Raw genomic sequence first — 22150 nt, forward strand, 5'->3', positions numbered from 1 at the left:
AAAAAAAAGAAAGAAAACCAGTTCATTAGTACTGAAATATTTAAACTTTTTATTTTGGCATAATTGAAATGTACAGAAAAGTTTTTTTGTTTGTTTGTTTGTTTGTTTTTTGAGACAGAGTCTCACTCTGTCACCAAGGCTGGAATGCAGTGGCGTGATCTCAGCTCACTGCAACCTCTCTCTGCCTCCTGGGTTCAAGGGATTCTCCTGCCTCAGCCTCCCAAACAGCTGGGACTAAACAGGTGCCCACCACCACACCTGGCTAATTTTTTCTATATTTAGTAGAGATGGAGTTTCACCATCTTGGCCAGGCTGGTCTCAAACTCCTGACCTCAGGTGATCCACCTGCCTAGGTCTCCCAAAGTACTGAGATTACAGGTGTGAGCCACCACGCTCAGCCAAATGAACAGAAAAATTTCAAAGCTAGCACAGATAATTCTCATGCACCCCCTCACCCAGTTCCTGTTTCCCTTAATGTTATCAGCTTACACCACTATGGCACATTTGTCAAAACTGAGAAACCAACAATGACACATTGCTAGGAACTAAACTTTAGTGTTTCTTTGGATTTCACCAGTTTTTCCTTTAATTACGTCTTCCTGTTCCAGGATCCTGCATTGGTGTTAATTACTTGGCTTCCGGATACGCCTACTTTTGCAGATGTTTCATGATTAATTTCAGCAAACCGTATTTATCTGAAGAGCTTAATTTACTCAAGTTCAATCTTCCCACACACACATCCTGGGGCTTTGACTCCAAAATGGCAGCAACTGATCCCTCCCTCCCCCTTTAATGAGGTGGCTTAGCCTTTGGGTGACGCTGAGAATTTGTGCATGACCTGGCTTGTAGGAGACTGGATTTCCTGAGAATGGTCTAGGAACTCTCAGCATTTTCAAAAACTTCCTTTTTTATTGTTTTGTTTTGTTTTGAAACAGAGCCTCACTCTGTCGCCCAGGCTGGGATGCAGTAGTGCGATCTAGCCCACCACAACCTCCGCCTCCTGGGTTCAAGTGATTCTCCTGGCTTAGCCTCCTGAGTAGCTACAGGCACCTAACACCACACCTGGCTAATTTTTTTTGGTATTTTTAGTAGAGACGGAGTTTCGATACGTTGGCCAGGCTGATCTTGAACTCCTGACCTTAAGTGAGCCGCCCACCTTGGCCTCCCTAGTGCTGGGATATAGACATGAGCCACTGCACCTGGCCAAAATATCCTCTTATTTATAGTTGACTTTACACACCTGATATTCATGTGGGATAAGATAGCAAGCTGTACTTTTTCCATTCTTTCTTTCCCCCCCCGCCCCGTGGAAACAGCCAGGATTTATGTGTTTCCAAGAGCCACCTGGGTAAAATATAGACCCAACTCTGTTTTGAGGAATAAAGGTGATATGAGAAGAGAAAACCTTCAGAAACAGATGATGAAGTATAATTATGTTGCTTCAGAGAACACTGGGAGAGAAACCATTCATCTTCCATTCATTCATCTTCCATTCCCAGACCTTGTAAGAAGAGTCACTGTAAAATGGGGGCCAGAAGCATTGGCTTAGGAAATAGACAGACATAGGTATGTTTCCGGCTCCACCACATCCTAGCTATGTAACCTTGGACAAGTTGCTTATCCTCTTTGAGCCTCCAAATGAGTTTCCTTGTCTCCAAAATGAGGATTGAGCTTTGAATAAGATAATGTACTTAACACAGCACATGACATAGAGAAAACGCGTAATACCTGTTAACTATTACTATTACCAAAGGCAGTTCATCCTGATTACCAACAGGCATTCCCAAACTCTTAGTCTATGATTAATCTCATCCTTTCCTCCATCTATAGATATTTGGTAGCCAAGGGCTGGGTGCAGTGGCTCATACCTGTAATCCCAGCACTTTGGGAGGCTGAGGCGAGTGAATTACTTGAGATCAGGAGTTGGAGACCAGCCTGGCCAACATGGTGAAACCTCATCTCTACTAAAAATACAAAAATTAAGGCCGGGCGCGGTGGCTCACGCCTGTAATCCCAGCACTTTGGGAGGCCGAGGCAGGTGGATCACGAGGTTGAGAGATCGAGACCATCCTGGTCAACATGGTGAAACCCCGCCTCTACTAAAAATACAAAAAATTAGCTGGGCATGGTGGCGCGTGCCTGTAATCCCAGCTACTCAGGAGGCTGAGGCAGGAGAATTACCTGAACCCAGGAGGCAGAGGTTGTGGTGAGCCAAGATAATGCCATTGCACTCTAGCCTGGGTAACAAGAGCGAAACTCTGTCTCAAAAAAAAAAAAAAAAAAAGAATACAAAAATTAGCTGGGCATGGTGTCATGCACCTGTAGGCCCAGCTACTCCGGAGGCTGAGGTAGGAGAATCACTTGAACCTAGGGGAGGTGGAGGTTGCAGTGAGCTGAGATTGTGCCACTGCACTCCATCCTGGGCAATAGAGTAAGACTCTGTCTGAAAAAAAAGGTATTTGGTAGCCAAGAAGTTTGACAGTTCCCAGAGGTCTACGTGAAACAATGGGGTACCCATGTCTTCAAAATATGTCTAAGTATGTATAAAATTTGATCACTGGTCACAGCAGAAATTGGGTTCACAAAGCAGGAAAAATGTCACATTGATGGACCTTGAATAAGCTTTCTCCAGTTGTCCCCTCCCCCAAACTGGAAACAAAATGCCCATCTGATCAATGAGTGGGCTGGACCTGGTCACAGGCTGCCAATTATCTCCCGTTAGTGTGACCTGGAACAAAATTCCCAGCAGAGGACAGCAAACATTTGCTGAGCACACAGACCTGTGACCCTACTACATGAGATTCTAGAGGTAGGGTTTGAATTACGCCATAACTGTGGGTTGGTGCCTTCTGGGGAGGTGCTCCATAGTAAACAAGGTATGTGAGGCAGTCAGGCCTAGGAAAGAAGAGGTTGGCATTTGCAGTTTGAAAGTGTGAGTCTGCTGTTTTATTTTTATTTTCAGAGACAGCGCCTTGCTCTGTTGCCCGGACTGGAATGCAATGGTGCAATCATAGTTGACTATGACCTCAAACTCCTGAGCTCAAGCAATCCTCCCTCCTCAGCCTTCCAAGCATGCTGCCATGCCCATCTAATTAAAAACAATCTTTTGTTGTTGTTGTTGTTGTTGTAGAGAAGGGAGTCTTGCTATGTTGCTCAGGTTGGTCATGATTTCCTGGTCCCTAGTGATCCTCCTGCCTCAGCCTCCCAAGCACATCACTACCCCTGGCTAATTTTTAAATTTTTAATTTATTTATTAATTTGCTCTCTTTATAACTGGCTTATTTTTATTTTTTGTAGAAAGGGAGTCTTGTTATGTTGCCCAGCCTGGTCTTAAAATGTGACTCTGTCGTTTTTATAAAACACAATCATTTTCCATCTGAAAACAAGTTGTATTTTCCAGCATAAAATTCCAGAATTATAGACTACAGTATAATCCTTAGGACTCATAATGTTTCCAAAAAATACTTGCCATCGTCTGTACTTTCAGTGATCTGTAACCTCTTGGAGTCGTGGAGAGGTTAAGCAACTTGCCCAAGTTTACCTAGCTAGGATGTGGTGGAGCTGGAAACCTACCTATGTCTATCTATTTTATAAGCCAATGCTTCTAGCCTCCACATTACAGTGACTCTTCTTACAAGGTCTGGGAATGGAAGATGAAATAATGGAAGATGAATGGTTTCTCTCCCAGTGTTCTCTGAAGCAACATAATTCGACTTCCTTCTTTATTCTTGGAGGTTTTTCTCTTCTCATATCCCCTTCATTCACCTAAACAGAGTTGGGTCTGTATTTTACCCAGCTGGCTCTTGGAACTGCATAAATCCTGGCTGTTTTCATTTTTTAAAAATTATGAGATTAACTACCAAACTTAAGTTGTAAGTTGTGGGTCAGCTCTTGACTCTGCTAGAAAACCTTGAATAAAGCATTAACTTCTTTGAGAGCTTCTTTCTCTTTTCTTTCACTGCTGTTGTTTGTTTCTACCGGAAAACGTGGAAATGTGCGGGAAGGCGACCTAGTAGAGTATCTGGCACACAGGAAGGAGCTTGTTGAATTTATAGTTCTGGGCTCCAGAACAAAGAGGGCCCATCTTAGGCTGAGCCACTCTGACTTTGCTTTAGGAAATACTTTCTAGATATCTAAAGGAGAGTGATAGCAACTGGAACCAACTGTTTTTAAGGTCTGCCTGCCCACCAATGGCCCCCTCAGCACCTAGGAACGGTGTGTGGTGGTGCCTGGAACGGACACTGACTCAGAGGAGGTCTGTACAGAGACAGTGCAGATGAAGAAATGAATGCAGATTCCACAACAATCCAGAGATATATGCAAGATGGGGGATAAGGGTTCTTTTGAGTCATGTTCTAGGTGACCAGGTGCCTTTACAACTAAGTGTCTATGAATATGTTTTATTCTTACCTGATGGGATAAAGGAGTAAAGAAGACAGCTGCCCTGGATACAGCTTTGGGTGGGAATAAACATTTATCAAATTCAAGTGTTTCAGTAATGTCTTGAAAAATCAGGTGGGTGCAATGGCTCACCCCTGTAATCCCAGCACTTTGGGAGGCTGAGGCGGGTGGATCACGAGGTCAGGAGTTCGAGACCAGCCTGGCCAATTTGGTGAAATCCCATCTCTACTAAAAATACAAAAATTGGCCTGGCATGGTGGCATGTGCCTGTAGTCCCAGGTGCTCCGGAGGCTGAGGCAGGAGAATTGCTTGAACCTGAGAGGCTGAGGTTGCAGTGAGCCGAGATCGCACCACTGCCCTTAGGCTACAGAACAAGACTCTGTCTCAAAAATAAATAAATAGGCCGGGCGCGGTGGCTCAAGCCTGTAATCACAGCACTTTGGGAGGCCGAGGCGGGTGGATCACGAGGTCAAGAGATCGAGACCATCCTGGTCAACATGGTGAAACCCCGTCTCTACTAAAAATACAAAATATTAGCTGGGCATGTTGGCGCGTGCCTGTAATCCCAGCTACTCAGGAGGCTGAGGCAGGAGAACTGCTTGAATTTGGGAGGCGGAGGTTGCGGTGAGCCGAGATCGCGCCATTGCACTACAGCCTGGGTAACAAGAGTGAAACTCCGTCTCAAAAAAAAAAAAAAAAAAGAGCCGGGCGCGGTGGCTCAAGCCTGTAATCCCAGCACTTTGGGAGGCCGAGGCGGGTGGATCACGAGGTCAAGGGATCGAGACCATACTAGTCAACATGGTGAAACCCCGTCTCTACTAAAAATACAAAAAAATTAGCTGGGCATGGTGGCACGTGCCTGTAATCCCAGCTACTCAGGAGGCTGAGGCAGGAGAATTGCCTGAACCCAGGAGGCGGAGGTTGCAGTGAGCTGAGATCGTGCCATTGCACTCCAGCCTAGGTAACAAGAGCAAAACTCCGTCTCAAAAAAAAAAAAAAAAAAGAGAGAGAGAGAAAAAGCAGATTTGTTCAGGATTGCTGGAAAGTGCATTATTTGATTCTAAGTTTCACTTAAAAGTCTTAGGGAAGGCCAGGCACGGTGGCTTATGCCTGTAATCCCAGTATTTTTGGAGGCTAAGGCAGGTGGATCGCTTGAGCCCAGGTGTTCAAGATCATCCTAGGCAATGTGGTGAAACCCTGTTTCTAAAATACAAAAAACAGCTGGGCATGGTGACAGCTACCTGGTAGCTTGGGGTGGGAGGAGGGAGGATGACTTGAGCCCAGGAAGTTGAGGCTGCAGTGAGCCGAGATTGCACCACTGGATTCCAGCTTGGGCAACTGAGTGAGACCCTGTCTTAAAAAAAAAAAGCAAAAAAAAAAGTCTTGGGGGCCAGTGTGGTGGCTCACACCTGTAATCCCAATACTTTGGGAGGCCAAGGCGGGTGGATCATGAGGTCAAGAAATCAAGACCATCTTGGCCAACATGGTGAAACCCCATCTCTACTAAAAATACAAAAGTTAGCTGGGTGTGGTAGCACGTGATTGTCTGTAGTCCCAGTTACTGCTTGAACCCAGACGGCAGAGGTTGCAGTGAGCCGATATTGTGCCACTGCACTCCAGCTGGGCAACATAGTCCAAAAAAAAAAAAGGAAAGAAAACTGTGTTTTCAGTGATTTGCCACAAGACTTTTTTTGGGGGGAATGGGCTACTGCACCTGGCCGAAAACACAGCTTTCTTTTTTTTTTTTTTAACTTGCACGTGTCAAGGAAGAAAACACACAGCTTTCTAAAGGGACTTCTTTGGCCTGGTGCAGTGGTTCACGCCTGTAATCCCAGCACTTTGGGAGGCTGATGCAGGTAGATCACTTGAGGCCAGGAGTTTGAAACCAGCCTGGCCAACATGGCAAAACCCCATCTCCAATAAAAATATAAAAAATTAGCTGGACATGGTGGCGCATGCCTGTAGTCCCAGCTACTCTGGAGGCTGAGGCAGGAGAATCACTTGAACCTGGGAGGCGGAGGTTGTGGTGAGCTGAGATCGTGCCTTTGTACTCCAGCCTGGGCAACAAGGGAGAAACTCTGTCTCAAAAAAATAAATAAAAAATAAAGGGACTCCTCTAATCTTGACCAAAGTAGAAAGGAGTGTCCCACACTCTCAGGTACTAGCATGAGTGGGAGAACAATTTGCTTTTGTGCAGACTTGAGGTTCTCCTGAAATTCACCACCCTTCACCTGTGTTCAATCATTTGCATTCAATGCTTTTTTATTTGGTGTCCAGAAGCTGGATATGATTAACCATTACAACTGCAATAAACTGATATTTCTAGCATCGTGATCATAACCACTGCCAGAAAAGCTTGGATTTGGAGTCATGGATTCATCCTGAATTCTGTGCTGCCTTTATCTTGCTCTCAGGGGAGCAGAATCCAGAAAAGGAGAGAGACATGCAAATAGTTTCAATGTAGTGTAACTGTAACCATCCCTAAGTGGTGATACTGAGGAAAGAGAAAGATGCTAACTCCCCAGGACCATCAGGGAAGACTTTATAAAGGAGAGGATATTCAAATGGGCTTTGAAGGATGAGTAGGAGTTTGCACAGAATTTAGCTTCTTTTCTTCTTGCCTCTTTTCCCTGCCAAAGAAGCCGGATGCCACCTGCACCCGAGAGAGAATTTCAAGAAAGCAATAACAGTTCATCTGGTACTAAAAATGACTTGAAACTAAAGAAAAAAATATATTCAACCTTAACACCTGCTACTGTCCCCAAGTCAGTATAAGAAGATCCTTCTAGATTTCTGTATACAGTATATTTATTTTAACTCTTATCCCTTGTCTCCTTCCTACATTCACTTCAGCCCCTTCAACACTTCCTTAATATAGATATATATATATAATTTTTTTTTTTGAGATGGAGTCTCGCTCTGTCACCCAGTCTGGAGGGCAGTGGTGTGATCTCAGCTTACTGCAACCTCTGTCCCCCAGGATCAAGCGATTCTTGTGCCTCAGCCTCCCAAGTAGCTGGGATTACAGGTGCCCAGCACTAAGCCTACCTAACTTTTGTACTTTTAGTAGAGATAGTGTTTCACCATGTTGGCTAGGCTGGTCTCGAACTCCTGACCTCAGGTGGTCTGCCCGCCTTGGCCCCCTGAAGTGCTGGGATCACAGGTGTGAGCCACTGCACCTCACCTTAATTAACAACTTTGTTTTTAAATGGGAGGCAGGATGTGTGTGTGTGTGTGTGTGTGTGTGTGTGTGTGTGCGAGAGAGAGAGAGAGAGAGAGAGAGAGAGAGAGAGAGAGAGAAGAGAGAGAGAATATCCTTCCCCATCTCTGCATTTGGCCTTAAATTTTACACACTCACTACCCCCACTTCCCTGGGAAAGCGCTTCAGGTCTCTGGGCTTGGGCAGTGTTAATGATCTCCCTTGGAGGCCCAGGAGAGATATCTCTGGGATCAGGAGCTGGGATGGAACCCAGGGCTCCTGAGATGGGACAAGGCTATGCACTGTGTACCTGTCCTGCCTCCTCACTTTGTATAATGAGATAGACGACCTTTTGTATTTCCTTTTATTTTCTTTCTGCACCCCACTTGGCTTGGCAGCCATGAATCCACACTATTTCCTTCTTGGCATTTCTTAAATGTGTTCTGCCTGAATTAAAAACTGAAAAGGCGGAGGCCCAGTAGACCTTGAAATGTTCAGCTTTCCTTCTGTCCTTGGCCACTGGCTTGACAGGTTCCACAGCTCTCCTGGGAGAGTGAGCAGCTGACGAAATCCCAGAGGCCCTGAAACCTCCCTTCCAGTAAGTGCCCATGTTTGCATATCCTGGTTCAAGAACAGGAACTGCTTGTTGGAAACTGATCAGGGAGCTAAAGTTACTGATTAAGTGGATTCGCTTCCAGCTGGAAGCAGTGACCTCCCTGAGAAAGAGGGAATCTGTAGGGCTGTTTTTACAGATTAAAATCTCTCGTTTGTCCACTTTCTACTTCTAAAAGTTCTTGGAACCCGTTTCCAGGAAAAAGCTAGGTAAAGTCAGAGTAGGAAGAAACAGTAAGCCTTGTTTTTGTCCTCTATACTTTAAAGTTCCCTTTATTGTCAGAGAGACATACATGAGAATATTTGAAATAAGTCAGCTTTAGGAAGGATAGTTAAGGAGTGTTGGGCATGTGCCAGACACTGTGTGAGCATTTGGCATCTGATTTCTCTTTGGTTCCTGCAAGTTAGGAATTGGCTCCCTTTCTCAGAGGAAAATGAGGCCCCATCAAGTTAAGCCCATAACCATGAAATTAGTCAGTGGTGGAACTGGGGTCTTACTTATTTTTTTGAGACAGGGTCTCACTCTGTCGCTCAGGCTGGAGTGCAGTGGTGTGATCACAGCTTACTGTAGTCTTTACTTCCCAGGTTCACATGCTCTTCCCACCTCAGTCTCCCAGGTAGCTGGGACTATAGAACTGAGATTCAAATCTAGATTCCTTGCCCTGTGTCCTGGAGGCTGGCCAGGCATGGAAAAGATCCAGGCCTGATCCACTGCTTTTATGTGACAACTTCTCGGTAAACTTCTCAGTGACCCCTTCTTTCAGTAATTTGCATTTTATTAGATAGAAACTGAAACTCATGTCAAGGTGTCTGAAACCAGCAAAACAATTTTTTTTTTTGGTCTTTGTTCCCATTCCTTGGTTGTCCTTGGGGGCTGGGTGACATTTGCTGTGCAGACAATAGCCCAGGAGCCAGGCAGAGTCCACACCTAGCTAAGTAAATAGCACTTGAAGGCCCTTGCAGGTCATGCAAGCTCCCCAAGGGTGCCTTGCTTTGAGAGATAACCATGAGAATGTGCTGCCCTTGGACTGGGAGCCTGGAATCCGGAGCTCTGGTCCTAGTTCTACTGTTATTAACACTTGCACCTCTCTGTTCCTCATCCCTGAAGTGAAGAAATCCAGGCTGATGATGTTTGAGGCCTGAGGCTGCAGGAGTCAGTTTGACTCGGGCAGTTGCAACCTGGTGGTTAGGCACACAGAGAATAGAATCCAGTTGCCTGGGCCGGGCGCGGTGGCTCAAGCCTGTAATCCCAGCACTTTGGGAGGCCGAGGCGGGTGGATCATGAGGTCAAGAGATCGACACCATCCTGGTCAACATGGTGAAACCCCGTCTCTACTAAAAATACAAAAAATTAGCTGGGCATGGTGGCGTGTGCCTGTAATCCCAGCTACTCAGGAGGCTGAGGCAGGAGAATTGCCTGAACCCAGGAGGCGGAGGTTGCGGTGAGCCGAGATCGCGCCATTGCACTCCAGCCTGGGTAACAAGAGCGAAACTCCGTCTCAAAAAAAAAAAAAAAAAAAAAAAGAATCCAGTTGCCTGGAGTCCAGTGTGAGTTCATGGCTGGACAAGGTGGCTCATACCTGTAATCCTAGCACTTTTGGAGGTCAAAGTGGGAGACCAGTGTGGACAACAGAGCAAAACCTAATTTCTACAAAAAATAAATAATTAGCTGGGCAGGGTGGTGTGCACCTGTAGTCCCAGCTACTTGGGAGGCTGAGGTGGAATGGGAGGATTGCTTGAGCCCAGGAATTCAAGACTGCTGTGAGCTATGATCACAGCACTGCACTCCAGTCTGAGTGACAGAGCAAGACCTTGTTCCTTTTGAAAAATTTTTTCTGAGACAGAGTCTTGCTTTGTTGCCTAGGCTGGAGTGCGGTGGTGCAATCTCAGCTCGCTGTAACCTCTGCCTTCCAGGTTCAAGTGATTCTCCTGCCTCAGCCTCCTGAGTAGCTGGGACTACAGGCACGCATTACTATGCTTTGACTTACCTTTTTTGGTAGGAAAACTGAAGTTCAACTATAGGAAGGTAAGAAACTTAAAAAAATAAAAAAGAAAAGAAATAAAGAAATTCAAGTTAACCTCTAAAAGTTTTTTTTTTTTTTTTTTTTTTTTTTTTTTTTTTTTTTTGAGACAGAGTTTCACTCTTGTTACCCAGGCTGGAGTGCAATGGCACGATCTCGGCTCACCGCAACCTCCGCCTCCTGGGTTCAGGCAATTCTCCTGCCTCAGCCTCCTGAGTAGCTGGGATTACAGGCATGCACCACCATGCCCAGCTAATTTTTTGTATTTTTAGTAGAGACGGGGTTTCACCATGTTGACCAGGATGGTGTCGATCTCTTGACCTCGTGATCCACCCGCCTCGGCCTCCCAAAGTGCTGGGATTACAGGCTTGAGCCACCGCGCCCGGCCTACCTCTAAAAGTTAAAGCTGAGTTCAGGGCTGGTACTTAATATATCTTAGAAATTATTATTGATTCTCAAATTCTGCAAATGTTCACTGAATGTCTGGCACATTTGGGGGCTTTGCACTAGTTCTGTTGATGATAAAATGGTATTTACACATGAACTTTGTTTCAAGGGGCCCACAGTCCAGGAGGAATGCACACATGACTATGTGTGTCTGACACAGAAGTAAATGTAATACATGAGATTAAAAACTGCTCGCAAAAAAAAAAAACTCTTAAAAAGCCGGGTGCGGTGGCTCAAGCCTGTAATCCCAGCACTTTGGGAGACCGAGGCGGGTGGATCATGAGGTCGAGAGATCAAGACCATCCCGGTCAACATGGTGAAACCCCGTCTCTACTAAAAATACAAAAAACTAGCTGGGCGTGGTGGCGTGTGCCTGTAATCCCAGCTACTTAGGAGGCTGAGGCAGGAGAATTGCCTGAACCCAGGAGGCGGAGGTTGCGATGAGCCGAGATCGTGCCATTGCACTCCAGCCTGGGCAACAAGAGCGAAACTCCGTCTCAAAAAAATATAAAAAAAAAAAAAACTGCTCCCCAGGCACGGTGGCTCAAGCCTGTAATTATAGCACTTTGAGACGCCAAGGCGGGTCGATCACTTGGGGTTGGGAGTTCGAGACTAGCCTGACCAAGATAGAGAAACCCAGTCTCTACTAAAAAGACAAAATTAGCCAGTTGTGGTGTTGCATCCCTATAATCCCAGCTACCCAGGAGACTGAGGTTGGAGAATCGCTTGAAGCCGGGAGGCAGAGGTTCCAGTGAGCCGAGATCATGCCACTGCATTCCAGCCTGGGCAACAAGAGCAAAACTCCATCTCAAAAACAAAACAAAACAACAACAAAAACAGCTTTGGGCTGGGCATGGTGGCTCACGCTTGTAATCTCAGCACTTTGGGAGGCAGCCTGGGCTCAAGTGGTCCTCCCACCTCATGCTCCCAAATGTGAGCCATTGCGCCTGACTCAAAATATCACATTTTTAAATAAAGAAGGATCAGTATTCTTGGTGTTTCCTTTTGCTGCAGGGTCTGATGCGGTGCACACAGCACTGCTGTCCTGAGTCCCTTGGGGCCTCTGTATTAGACGTGGAGTCACATGCCCGCAACTAGTGTGCATCATTATCTCATGTGTGGATTCCTCTTCCCCTTTCCATCAAGACCTTCCACGGGGACCAATTGGCCTGTGTGCCCAGGACTGAGGGGTTTCCTGAGTTGGGGGATTTTCAGTGCTTAAACTGGGCCAGTTCCAGAAAAGCAGGATGGTTTGTCATCCGATTAGAGAAAGAAGCAGGGACTGGATCTTTTTTTTTGAGGCAGGATCTCACTCTCACCCATGCTGGAGTACGTGGTGTGATCATGGCTCACTGTGGCCTCTACCTCTCAAGCTCAAGTGATTCTCCTGCCTCAGCCTCCTGAGTAGCTGGGACAACAGACATGTACCACTATGCCCAGCTAATAGGGACTGGATCTTATGTATGTACCTTTGTAACCCTAAAGTCACTTGATAGCCGTCAGTAACTGTGTTTTTTTTCTTTTGAGTTGGAGTTTTGCTCTTGTTGCCCAGGCTGGAGTCAATGGTGTTATCTCAGCTCACTGCAACCTCTGCCTCCCAGGTTCAAGTGATTCTCCTCTTTCAGCCTCCCGAGCAGCTAGGATTATAGGCATGCACCACCATGCCCGGCTTATTTTGTATTTTTACTAGAGACAGAGTTTCTCCATTGGTCAGGCTGGTCTTGAACCCCTGATCTCAGGTGATCCACCCACCTCGACCTCCCAAAGTGCTGAGATTACAGGCATGAGCCACTGCACCCAGCCCCTCAGTAACTATTATTGGCCAAATTTGTCCTCTTTGGCAGAGCACCTGGCAGGGACTCTGTACATCCCTTATCAGTTACTCATCTGAGACACAGAAAGGTTAAAAGCGATGCAGCCAGGACCTGGTGGCAGATTCCCCTGGCTCCAGCAGTAGGCCTATCTAGCTCCTGAACCTCTGACCTACTGCTCTTCATCCATGTCTGTCCTCTGAGACCTTGAGACATGAATCCACCCTGGGTGACCTGTAAAGGCTTATTTGCCTAAAACCTGCCCAGAAGTCTTCATGCCCCCACCCCATGAACACTTTGCCTCTGGAAACTTTCTGTTCCTTGGACACTGATGGTCATATTGCTTTTGGAATCATTGCAGTGTGCCTTCAGTCAGAAGCTGAACTGGAAACATCCTAAGTGGGCCGCTAACGAGGCTAGCTCTGTCAACTAGTTCAAGACCCCTGGCAGCTTTGACCCTGAGGTTTCTCATCTTCCAAGTGAAAGGCTTCGACTTGGCATGCTGGGACATGACCTCTGGAACCGTCAGCTTCCTCATCTGTAAAACTGGCATCAGGATAACTTGGAAGGTAATTGTGAGGATTAAAGAGTCATGCATATAAACCACCCTGCACAGTCCCTCGTGGGAGTTCTTTTTTTTTTCCTGGAGACAGTCTTGCTCTGTTGCCTAGGCCTGGAGTACAGTGGTGCAGTCTTGGCTCACTGAAGCCTTCACCTCCCTGGTTCAAGTGATTCTTGCACCTCAGCCTCTCAAGTTGCTGGGATTATAGGCACCTGCCACCATGCCTGGCTAATTTTTTTTTTTTTTTTTGAGACGGAGTTTCACTCTTGTTACCCAGGCTGGAGTGCAATGGCGCGGTCTCAGCTCACCGCATCCTCCGCCTCCCGGGTTCAGGCAATTCCCCTGCCTCAGCCTCCTGAGTAGCTGGGATTACAGGCACGTGCCACCATGCCCAGCTAATATTTTGTATTTTTAGTAGAGACGGGGTTTCACCATGTTGACCAGGATGGTCTCGATCTCTTGACCTCGTGATCCACCTGCCTCGGCCTCCCAAAGTGCTGGGATTACAGGCGTGAGCCACCGCGCCCGGTCCTAATTTTTGTATTTTTAATAAAGACTGGGTTTTGCCATGTTGGCCAGGCTGGTCTCAAACTTCTGGCCTCAAGTGATCCACCTACTTCAGCCTCACAAAGTGGTGGGATTACAGGTGTAAGCCACCTCACCTACCCAGGAGTTCATTTATTAGTTTGTTTTTCCTTCTCTTTAGTTCTCCTCTAAGTCTAAACTGCAGTGATTTTATAATTCAGTGCCCCACATGGTTTGCTCATTTATTCATTCATTCAAAAAACTTTTATTGTTCACCTGCTATGTAGCAAGCATCACACTAGGTACTGGGTGCTAAGCATATGGTGGTGGGCAAGAACCTGTCCAGAAAACAACAGAAATTGTCCAGCAATCCCCAGCAATTGTCCAGCAATCCCCAGCAATGCACAGAAAGACCTAGCAAAAAGATCCAGGATCAAATGCATCCAGAAGTCTGAAATTATAACTTTTATGATTGTTTCAAATGAATGCTGAGTAGCTGCTACTTAGCAGGTGGCCACAGTTGTCCTCAGTGGCTGCTGTTGTATTTAAGACACCTGCTGCTGTTTCCAGGATGCTAACATTTACTTTGGTCTTTATGTCAATGTTATTTGCAGAGAGAGCCAGCTATGCGGCTTTTTCTCTTTCAACATTGCCACTGAATTGTGCTTTGTTGATAGGAAATTAAACACTGCTCACGTAGATAGCACCAGGGCGGCCTTCAAGACTGGTTTGAGCAGGAACCTTCTGCCCAAGATGAAGAGTAGACTCTATCTTGGGGTTAGGAATGTTTTCCTTCTTTGTGGCTTGATCATCTGGCCACATTTTACTTTACCTAGTGCTGCTTTTGTTCTCCTGCCTTTTCTTTCTTGGAGCCCTTTAAAAATAATCCCTCTCTGCTTGTGGGATTTTACCAGACAGTAAAGAACTGATGAACCATAAGAAGAAAAGGTTAGACAGAGAGCCAATTAGTGGTTGCCAGGTGCTGGGGGTGGGGAGAATGCTGAGTGTTTACTCAGGAATGAGGACTCCTTTGGGGGTGACAAAAACGTTTTGGAACTAGACAGAGGTGGAGGTTACACCGAACTGTGAATGTACTACATGCCACCAAATTGTTCACTTTCCCACGATTTATTTCATGTTACATGAATTTCCCCTCAGTTAAAAAAATTATATTAAATGAGAAAAGTCAGATACAAAAGAGTATGATCTATGAGCCTATGTATATGAAGTTCGAGAACAGGCTAGAGTACACTACAGTGATAGAAGATTAGAACAGTGGGCCGAGCCAAGTGGCTCACATGTATAATCCCAGCACTTTGAGAGGCCAAGGCGGATGGATCACATGAGGTCAGGAGTTCAAGACCAGCCTGCCCAACATGGCGAAACCCCATCTCTACTAAAAATACAAAAATTAGCCAGGTGTGGTGGTGCATGCCTGTAATACCAGCTACTCTGGAGGCTGAGGCAGAAGAATTTCTTGAACCCAGGAGTCGGAGATCGCAATGAGCTGAGATCGTGCCACTGCACTCCAGCCTGGGTGAAAGAGCCAGAGTCTGTCTCAAAAAAAAAAAAAAAAAAAAAAAAAGAAAGAAAGAAAGAAAAGAAAAGAAAAAGAAATTAGAACAGTGGGCTGGGTGTGGTGGCTCACGCCTATAATCCCAACACTTTGGGAGGCCAAGGCAGGTAGATCACTTGAGGTCAAGAGTTTGAAACCAGCCTGGCCAACACAGTGAAACCATGTTCTCTACTAAAAACACAAAAATTAGCCAGGCATGGTGGCGCCTGCCTGTAATGCCAGGTACTCAGGGGGCTAAGGTAGGAGAATCACTTGAACCCGGGAGGCAGAGGTTGCAGTGATCTGAGATCATGCCATTGTACTCCAGCCTGGGCATCAAGAGCTAAACTCCATCTCTAAATAAATAAATAAAATAAATGCAGGCTATTGGACAAATATGAATTTCAAAGAAATTAACTTTTAGTATAAGTATGTCCCATGTATTGCGTTTTTTATGTGAAATTCAAATTTAACTGGGCATTTTGTATTTTTACTTAATAAATCTGGCAATCCTATGTTTGAGACATTATAGAAAGTCCTACTGTCATTAAGGAATAAAATAGGTGATCTATCTGGTTAAAAGAGAACAGATCTCTGTCACTTGGTTCCCTAGAAACCTTACCTATGGAGTTAAATTTGGAGTCTGGAAAAATGGATCCTAAGAAGCTCCATATTTAGGTATCCCAGGCAGGGTAGGGAATGGAGATAAGACTCAGAACTAGGAACTTTTATCGAAAGTCTGCATAATAAGGCCGGGCACGGAAGCTGACACCTGTAATCCCAGCACTTAGGGAGGTCAAAGTGGGAGGATCGCTTGAGTCCAGGAGTTCAAGATCAGCCTGGGCAACGTGGTGAGGTGATGTCTCCACAAAAAATTTAAAAATTACCTGGGCAAGGCGGCACACCTGTAGTCCCAGGTACTTGGGAGGTTAAGGTGAAAGGATCACTTAAGCTCGGAGGCAGAGGTTGCAGTGAGTCAAGATCGCTCCACTGCACTCCAGCCTGGGTGAAAGAGCCAGACTGTATCTCAAAAAAAAGTTAGACTTCCAGTCCCCTTCATTTCTCCTACTCCCAGAAAGTTGTGCCCAGACAGTAGATTGGAGGTTCTTCTCTAGAAAAACTGAGTTGTCTCAGGTAAATGACCCCCTTACACTCTCATTTTGTGAGTCATCAAAGGAAGAAGGCAAGTTTCCCCTTGATCATTTTACAGGAAAAACCAAGTAATTAATAAGCCCCTGACATATAGAGAACTTCCAATCAGATTTCTATTTCCCGGCCGGGCGCGGTGGCTCCCAGGACTTTGAGAGGCCGAGGTGGGTGGATCACGAGGTCGAGAGATCGAGACCATCCTGGTCAACATGGTGAAACCCCGTCTCTACTAAAAATACAAAAAATTAGCTGGGCATGGTGGCGCATGCCTGTAATCCCAGCTACTCAGGAGGCTGAGGCAGGAGAATTGCTTGAACCCAAGAGGCGGAGGTTGCGGTGAGCCGAGATCGTGCCATTGCACTCCAGCCTGGGTAACGAGCGAAACTCTGTCTCAGAAAAAAATAAAAAATAAATAAAAAATAAAAAAAGATAGCTGGGCATGGTGGTGTACTCCTGTAATCCCAGCTACTCAGGAGGCTGAGGCAGGAGACTCACTGGAACCCGGGAGGCAGAGGTTGCAGTGAGCTGAGCTGAGCCACTGCACTCTAGCCTGGGCGATAGAGCGAGACTCTGTCTCAAAAAAATAAAATAAAATAAATAATAAATAAATAAATAAATAAAGATTTTTATTTCTCTCATTCTCAACTTGGCCAAACCCTCTAATCAAGTGTCAGGATGGAATAAAGAATTTCTTGGCCGGGCGCGGTGGCTCACGCCTGTAATCCCAGCACTTTGGGAGGCCGAGGCGGGTGAATCACGAGGTCAAGAGATCGAGACCATCCCGGTCAACATGGTGAAACCCCATCTCTACTAAAAATACAAAAAATCAGCTGGGCATGGTGGCACGTGCCTGTAATCCCAGCTACTCAGGAGGCTGAGGCAGGAGAATTGCGTGAACCCAGGAGGCGGAGGTTGCGGTGAGCCGAGATCGCGCCATTGCACTCCAGCCTGGGTAACAAGAGGGAAACTCCGTCTCAAAAAAAAAAAAAAAAAAAAGAATTTCTTCAGGGGGCCAGTGTGATGGCTCAAGCCTGTAATCCTGGCACTTCGGTAGGCTGAGTTGGGAGGATCACTTGAGTCCAGGAGTTTGACACCAGGCTGAGCTAATCATGGTGAGATCTCATTTCTGCAAAAAATAAAACAATTAGCCGGGTGAGGTAGTGTGTACCTATAATCCCAGCTACTTGAGAGGCTGAGCTGGGAGGATTGCTTGAGCCCAGGAGGTCAAGGCTGTGTGAGCCATGATCACTGCACTCCTGCACTCCAGCCTGGGTGGCAGATCGAGACTCTGTCTCAGAAAAAAAAAAAAAAAGAAAGAAAGAAAGAAAAGAAGAAGGTTGATAAAAGCATGAAGTAACAAGAAGTTATAGCAGAGGTTGCCTCTGAGACATAAGACTGGGGAGAGGAGAGGGGATGGAGGAGGCACGCTGGTTTGGTTATAAGCTTTTAAAATCTGCCTTGACGGCCGGGCGCGGTGGCTCAAGCCTGTAATCCCAGCACTTTGGGAGGCCGAGGCGGGTGGATCACAAGGTCAAGAGATCGAGACCATCCTGGTCAACATGGTGAAACCCCGTCTCTACTAAAAATACAAAAAAAATAGCTGGGCATGGTGGCGCGTGCCTGTAATCCCAGCTACTCAGGAGGCTGAGGCAGGAGAATTGCCTGAACCCAGGAGGCGGAGGTTGCGGTGAGCCGAGATCGCGCCATTGCACTCCAGCCTGGGTAACAAGAGCGAAACTCTGTCTCAAAAAAAAAAAAAAAAAAAAAAAAAAAAAAATCTGCCTTGAGCAAACAAACTATGCACGTGTTCCTTAAATAAAACAAAATATAGGGCCAGGTGCAGTGGCTCCCACTGCACCCCAGCCTGGGCGATATTATATATATATATATGTGTGTGTGTATATACATATATATATATATATATATATATATATGTGTGTGTGTATATACATATATATATGTGTGTGTATATACATATATATATATATATATATATATATATATGTATTTTTTTTTTTTTGAGATGGAATTTCACTCTTGTTGCCCAGGCTGGAGTGCAATGGCATGACGTCAGTTTACCACAATCTCTGCCTCCTGGGTTCAAGCGATTCTTCTACCTCAGCCTCCCAAATAGCTGGGATTATAGGTGTGCACCACCATGCCCAGCTAATTCTGTGTTTTCAGTAGAGACAGGGTTTCACCATGTTGGCCAGGATAGTCTCGAACTCCTGACCTTGTGATCCACCCACCTTGGCCTCCCAAAGTACTGGGATTACAGGTGTGAGCCAACTTCATGGTATTTTTATCAACAGCATTTCATTTTACCATAAAAAAATAGCTTCTAATAATGTAAATATATATGTGTGTATATATATACACACATATATATATATTTTTTTATATGAAGTCTTGTTCTGTTGCCCAGGCTGGAGTGCAATGGCACCATCACTGCTCACTGCAACCTCTACCTTCTGGGGTCAAGCAGTTCTCAGCCTCAGCCTCCCAAATAGCCAGGATTACAGGCACTGCTTGGGAGGCTGAGGCCCAGCTAATTTTTGTATTTTTAGTAGAGACAGGGTTTCATCATATTGGCCAGGCTAGTCTCAAACTCTTGACCTCAGGTGATCCTGCCTCGACCTCCCAAAGTGCTGGGATTACAGGTGTAAGCCACATCGCCCAGCCTTAATGTAAGTATTTAAATAAATATATAAGATATATGTTTAACTTTTGTAGGCACATTAGCTTGTTTAAGAGCCATGCTTGGAGGCCTGGGGATCTTTAAGCCACATAAAGTTTTTTTTTTTTTTGAGATGGAGTTTTGCTCCTGTTACCCAGGTTGGAGTGAAACCTAAGCGATTCTCCTGTCTCAGCTTCCCGAGTGGCTGAGATTACAGGCACCTGCCACATGCCCAGCTAATTTTTGTATTTTTAGTAGAGACAGGGTTTCACCATCCTGGCCAGGCTGGTCTTGAACTCCCCATCTCAGGCGATCCACCCACCTCGACCTCCTAAAGTGCTGGGATTACAGGCGTGAGCCACCACACCTGGCCTTAGATCCACTTTTTAGTGGATCGCCTATCAGTGGAGAAGCTAATTTTACCAGTCTCAGGCTTTTGCAATTCACAATACCACTTTTTTTTTTTTTTTTTTTTTTTTTTGAGATGGAGTTTCGCTCTTGTTACCGAGGCTGGAGTGCAATGGCGCGATCTCGGCTCACCGCAACCTCCGCCTCCTGGGTTCAGGCAATTCTCCTGCCTCAGCCTCCTGAGTAGCTGGGATTACAGGCACGTGCCACCATGCCCAGCTGATTTTTTGTATTTTTAGTAGAGACGGGGTTTCACCATGTCGACCAGGATGGTCTCGAACTCTCGACCTTGTGATCCACCCGCCTCGGCCTCCCAAAGTGCTGGGATTACAGGCTTGAGCCACCGCACCCGGCCACAATACCACTTTTAAAAGTGGGAGGGGAAATGTGTCCTAAGCTAGGTCATTTTTTGCCAAAGAAGAATATTTGCCAAGGAGCAATCATCTATTACCACTCAAAAGAGTAGGAAGGACGGCCGGGAGGTCAGGAAATCAAGACCATCCTGGCTAACACGGTGAAACCCCCTCTCTACTAAAATACCAAAAAAAAAAAAAAAAAAAAAAAGCTGGACGTGGTGGCACATGTCTGTTGTCCCAGCTACTTTGGAGGCTGAGGCAGGAGAATTCTTGAACCCGGCAGGTGGAGGTTGCAGTGAGCCAAGATCGCACCACTGCACTGCAGCCCCGGCAACAGTGTGAGACCCCACATTAAAAAAAAAAAAATTAGCTGGCCGTGGAGGTGCACACCTGTAATCCCATCTATTTGGGAGGCTGAGGTAGGAAGAACATGATCTCAGAATATTGGATGGCCTTTTCAATGTAGTACATTGGCCGCGCGTGGTGGCTCACGCCTGTTATCCAAGCACTTTGGAGGCCAAGGTGGGCCGATCACCTGAGGTCGGGAGTTCAAGACCAGCCTGACCAACAGGGTGAAACCCAGTCTTTATTTAAAATAATAATAATAATAATAATAAATTTAGTACATTACATTTTTTGAAAAATGTCCTACATCGTGCTTATTTTTCTCATTTCTCTGCTTTCATATGGTTTGGCCCCTGGAAACCAACAGGCCAATGCGGTTGGCAATGGCACTGCAAAGAGCTGCACGGCCATCTAGTGGCCAGTTGCCTTCACTGCACATGCAATGATGGTTCTCTTCAGCAGTCCTCCAAAACAAAACCTGGTAACCCACACCCAGGGTTTCCCCAATGAGGATCAACTTTTGCCGCTTTCAGACATTTGCAAAATGTTTCACATTTGTTTTATAAACATTCTTACAGCTTTGCACTTAAAAAGATTGCCTCACTATAAATCTGAAGATTAAGTTTCCAGCCATTGAACCGTGATTTTGAGCACTGTTAGCCAAATCAGACAGACCTGAGTTAGTGCTTGTTGTTGGGTGACTTTGGGCAAGTTACTTAATCTTCCTGACTTTCCATTTCCTCTTGTATAGCAAAGACAGGACTGTTCTGAAGATGAAGGCAAGTGTGCATGTCATGTATTTGCTACTGTTCTTGACAAGTAAATGTTTGGTACTGATTTAGTGTGTCTAAAACAAAGTCCAGGGATGGAAATCTAATCAAACAGGCTGAAGTAAAGGCTTGCTATAAGAAACCCAAGCAGGCCCAGGGCAGTGGCTTACGCCTGTAATCCCAACAATTTGTGAGGCCAACACAGAGGGATCATTTGAAGCCAGGAGTTCAAAACCAGCCTGGTCAACATCAAGAGATGCCCCCCAATGTCTACAAAAAATTTAAAAATTAGCCAGGTGCCCTGGCATGCATCTGTAGTCCCAGCTACTCAGGAGGCTGAGGCAGACGATCTCATGAACCCAAGAGTTTAAGGCTACAATAAGCTGTGATTGCAGCATGATTCCTCCAGCCTGGGTGATAAACCAAGACCTTGTTTTAAAGAAAATAAGAGGCTGGGTACAGTGGTTCATGCCTGTAATCCCAGCACTTTGGGAGGCCAAGGCAGGTGAATGGCTTGAGCCCAGGAGTTTGAGACCAGCTTGGGCAACATGGTGAAACCCCATCCCTACAAAAATATTTAAAAAATCACAGGCGTGGTGGCCCAGGCCTGTGATCCCAGCTACTTGGGAGGATGGGCTGGGAGGATCACTCCAGCCTGGGAGGCAGAGGTTGCGGCCAGTTGAGATGGTGCAGTTGCACTCCAGCTTGGGTAACAGGAGTGAATCCTGTCTCAAATAAAAAGGCGAAACACACTTTAATTAAATCAGAGAAACATCACAGACATAAAATAGTAAAATAGATTATTCTCAGATTAAGCTTGGTAAAGACATATCCAAGTTCATATTTTTCTCTAATTCTTTCCCATCATCATATTGATCCAACCCTATCCTCAGATTTTGCTTAGAATACTTCTTTTTGGGGTAGGCACAGTGGCTCATGCCTGTACTTCTAGTACTTTGGGAGGTTTAGATTGGTTAAGGCCAGGAGTTTGAGACCAGCCTGGGTAACATGGTGAGACCCCATCACTACTAAAATTGGTGGCTCACGCCTGTAGTCCCAGCACTTTGGGAGGCTGAGGTGGGTGGATCACCTGAGATCAGGAGGAGTTCAAGACCAGCCTGGCCAACATGATGAAACCCCATCTCTACTAAAAATACAAAAAATTAGCTGGGTGTGGTGGCGGGTGCCTGTAATCCCAGCTACTTAGGAGAATTGCTTGAACCAAGGAGGTGGAGGTTGCAGTGAGCTGAGATGGTGCCGTTGCACTCCAGCCTGGGCAACAAGAGTGAAACTCTGTCTTGGAAAAAAAAAA

At 45.9% G+C, this 22150-nt stretch overlaps 1 protein-coding gene across 1 annotated transcript in view; it reads left to right on the forward strand.

The window, feature by feature from the left end:
• ZNRF3 (zinc and ring finger 3) overlaps nt 1-22150 on the forward strand; it is a 247674-nt gene that overhangs the window by 4942 nt on the left and 220582 nt on the right. Inside the window, exon 2 of the mRNA XM_074391306.1 lies at nt 12853-13060. The gene's annotated coding sequence lies outside the window, so the exon portion shown is untranslated. The remainder of the gene's footprint in view (nt 1-12852; nt 13061-22150) is intronic.

Source organism: Saimiri boliviensis, chromosome 21 (assembly GCF_048565385.1).
Source record: "Saimiri boliviensis isolate mSaiBol1 chromosome 21, mSaiBol1.pri, whole genome shotgun sequence".
NCBI lineage: Eukaryota > Metazoa > Chordata > Mammalia > Primates > Cebidae > Saimiri > Saimiri boliviensis.